The 3,887-nt window shown below is 61.9% G+C and overlaps 1 protein-coding gene across 1 annotated transcript in view; it reads right to left on the bottom strand.

Moving 5' to 3' along the window:
- TTYH2 (tweety family member 2) overlaps positions 1 to 3,887 on the bottom strand; it is a 36,638-nt gene that overhangs the window by 31,702 nt on the left and 1,049 nt on the right. The gene's annotated exons all lie outside the window — the stretch shown is intronic.

Here is a 3,887-nt window from a genome sequence, read left to right as displayed (position 1 = left end):
TAGCATCAGGGTTTGGGCTGTTTAGCAACTCAGTCGTGTCCGACTCTTTGCGACCGTATGGACTGTGGCCCGCCAGGCTCCCCTGTCCCTGGGATTTCCCAGGCAAGAATACTGGAGTGGGGTGCCGTTTCCTTCTCCAGGGGATCTTCCCGTCCCGGGGATCAAAGCCGAGTCTCCTGCATTGGCAGGCAGGTTCTTTATTGCTGAGCCACCTGGGAAGCCCAGGGTTAGGGTTAAGGTTGGAGGCAGGAGGGGCTGAAGGAGGGAGGGAAGAGAAGCCTGCAGAACCTTCTCCCCCCATCACCTGCCACCCTTTAACAGGCAACAGTTCTGCTCCTAACAGACTCTGCAGGTCTCTGTTACACACCTCCGGGTGTTACAGGGAGGATGTCCTGTCTGCAGGAAGCCAGGAAGTCGACTCATACGCCCTCCTGCGCTGAGGGAGCCAAGAAAGGACAGGTTCCCAGCCCCTGTGGCCACCACCTCCCTGAGCTGCCCAACAGCCAGCCCACAGCCCCCGCATCAGGGCTCAGGCCTCGCCCTATCATCCAAGCGACCACTCGTTCTGGTTTGTCACTTTGTAACGAGAAACCAGAGCACGAACCCAGGACCCCAGCTGGGGGCAGCAGTGACCGATGGGCCTTCTGGGAAGGCCGAGGTGGCAGCTGAGCCCCCAGGGGCTTCTGCACTTGGGCGGGGGAGGGAGGGGGCAACATCCCGAGCACCCCTCACCTGGAGACCCCAGGAGATGAAGAGTGTGCCAGCCCAGGGGCGAGGCCAGAGGGCGGGGAGCTGCAGGGCGAGGCCCTGACTGGAAAGGGTTAAGCTCCCCCACCTCCTGGGCTGGTGGGGGCAGCGTGAGTGTCTGCTGACCATGACTCAAGGTTCACGCTGGATGAATGGGGCTTCCACATCCTTTGGCTCCTCTCAAATACTGTGGGGGGGGTGGGGCGGAGAGGGCTCAGGAGGTCTTTCCTCCTGAGAAAGGCCCCCAAGTTGGGGGAGCCCCATAGCTCTGGATCCAGCCCTCCCCTGGGAGTGTGTGAGACTCTGCGGAGCCTATGAATAGGACTGCCCAGAGTTAACACGTGGAGACACGTGTAAAAAGTGAAGAATGTCTCCTCTGCTTCCTCACGTAAGTCCCTGGACAATGGCCAGCCAGTGGTGGGAGAGCAGAGGTGGGAGAGGGAGCAGGCAGGGGGTCCTGATGGGCGGCAGGGGCACAGTGAGCCTCGCAAAGGCGCCGGGTCCTCAGTGTCTGCTCTCCCATCTCTCTGGGATGGATGGTGAAGGGGCCGCTGAAGGGGGGAACCGGGGTGGCTGGTTTGGGGAGACACAGCTGGGGGCAGTGTCAGGGCCCTTTCCCCAACTCTGCCCATGCGACACCTGGCCGGCGGGGCCTCCTCTATGCCAACCGGGGCTTGTGGCAACTTACGAAGCACCCGGCACTGGCCACAGGCTTTATACCCACTAAACGACTACGAGGTCCTTTCACTAGCTCTTTGACGCCGGGATCTGCTCCATCCCCACGCCGTCTCAACCGGTGAGAAGGGTCTCGGCAGCTTCCCCACCTGGAGCTGGAGGCCCAGCCAGGAGGGGGCGCCCCTTGGGCCTGGGGCTTGCCACCTCCCCAGGAGCCTGGTGGATGGGGCCCAGGCGATCTGGGTGAGGATTCAGGGTCTGGTCCACTGGCAGGGAGGGGTAGAAAGATCAACCCACCAGCAGGCTTCCATGGCAGCTCCCAAGACCCCAAAAAGTGAGTGGGGTCGGGGGGACCTGCTTCCTCAAGGAAGTTCTGGGGCTGACTTTGCTCAGGATGTCCGGGTCGTCACCAGGCGATCTGCTCATCCAGATCCCCAGCACAGCCCGCCTCCTCCCCCGAGCTGTCCTTCATCTTGACTGCCTGCTCCCAGCTCCACTTACTCCTTGGTGTGTACACACGTGTGTGGGTGCCCACACGTGAGCACACACACACGCTGTACCACAAGCCGGCACTCTTCACTTGGCCCTCCGGGGCATGAGCGGCAGCCCCCTTTGCACGTGTCTTTCAGGCCTTCCTGATCGTGACAGCAGAGGATCCTTGTCTGCATCCTCCAAGCGTCACTGTACTTGAACACGCTGTTGAACATCAAGGCCAGTCCGTAATGATTTGCGTCACTGGGTCCACCACGTGCGAGGGAACCCTCTAGGTACTAACCATGTTTCAAAGGACAGCTTATTTACTACTTGCAGAAGAGGGAAGGGAGGCTCTGGGAAGTACAGACACCTGCGTGGTCACACAGTAAGGGGCAAAACCGTGGATTCCAACGCACAGCCCCCTCCCAGCTATGCAGCTGCTGAGCCCCGGAGGCCTTGGCAGCACGGTTAGCACGTGACCCCACGTCTGGCACAGGGGTCAGGAGTCTGCTGAGTGCTGAGTGATCGACAGCAGGAGGTGCCCAATCGATGGTGCTAAATGACGTGGGCAGTGACTGCTGCTCAGGAGGAAGGGGACTTCCAGAAGAGACTTGTGGTCAGACACCAGGGGAACTTACCAGAACGGGAGCCGGCGGAAATAAACACCCAGAGCCAGACTTCCCGTCCAGTCCTGTCCAGCCCCACCGCTCTCGGATCCCAGGCAGGGCCCTCTGGCTGCCCAAGCAGGGCGAGGAAGGTGGGGGTGAGGCTGGGGGAAGGGGATGCCCCTTGGAGTGCCAGGGTCTGACACGGGGAGGAGAGGGACAGGGACTGTGAGTCGGTCCCTTTGGCTTGGGTGTTGCCTCTCCAGGGGACCAAGCGGGGTGGGGCAGGCTCAGGCCCACCAGGACAGCCAGACGGCAGCTGTCTGTCCTGTCCAGCCCCCTCCCCACACCTGAAGGTCGTCTCCACCCAGGCAGAAGCTTACTTTTCCTCCAGGGGAAAGGAGAAAGCTAGGTGGGAGACCCCAGGGCAGGATCTGGGGCGCGGGGTTTGGGACAAGCAGATATGGGGTCAGACACACACACACACACACACACACACACACACACATAAAGACACACACACAGACACACACATACAGACACACACAATCTGCAAGCAACACAGCTGTCTCTGAAATCATATCCGCCTCTTTTCATGCATTCACTGGGAGCGGAAGATTCCCTGGAGTTCTCCCCAGGCGACCACATTCTCAGGGAGCCAGGGGCCTTCCCCAGGCAGGGCTCAGGGAGGGGGTAGGAGGGGGGCGCGCAGACCAGGAAGGGTGCAAGCTGGGGAAGCCAAACTGGCCGACTGCTCCCCGTCCAGCAGCAGGAAGGGGGGCCGGGTTCACTCCCGCTTCTGGAAGGGCAGCCACCATCGGCCTGGGGCCCAGGGTGACAGGACGCTAGGGGTTATTATTAGACTCCCCCGTCAGCGGTGCCCTGCACACCCCACTGGACCAGGATCCCCGGGACCCTGCAGGAGAAAGTCCTGGTGGGGGAGAGGCGAACGGTTGACTGCCAGCTTGACCTCCGCGGCCCGGCTCCGCCCGGACCCGCCCCACACGCGTACGTTGTGGAGAAACTGCCCGCCGGGGGTCAAAGTCCCCAGATTGGCGCACAGGTCTAAACAAACGGGCCCCATCTTGGGTTTCCCAGCCGCGGATTCTCTGACCCGACAGAAAACTGACTCAGCCTGGCCTCGGGGGCTGAACTGGGCTGGGCCAGACCTGACCAGGCTGGGAGATTCTGCACTCGGTCTGGGCGGGGAAGCCTAGGGGAGGACCCCCTTCCCCCTAGGGGTGCAGAAACCGGGGAGGGACGAGCCAGCAGAGCGGGACGAGGGCAGAGTTGCGGGGATGGGGTAAGAGGCTGGCCAAGCCGCCCAGACCCCAGAAATCCAGGGCTCAGAAGGTGTGTCTGTACAGAGGAGGGGTTGGGGTGCTG

Source organism: Bison bison, unplaced genomic scaffold (genome assembly GCF_000754665.1).
Source record: "Bison bison bison isolate TAMUID 2011002044 unplaced genomic scaffold, Bison_UMD1.0 scf7180017864371, whole genome shotgun sequence".
NCBI classification, from domain to species: domain Eukaryota; kingdom Metazoa; phylum Chordata; class Mammalia; order Artiodactyla; family Bovidae; genus Bison; species Bison bison.
Note: the sequence above shows the minus strand (reverse complement) of the source record. Positions and strands in the feature narration are given on the sequence as shown.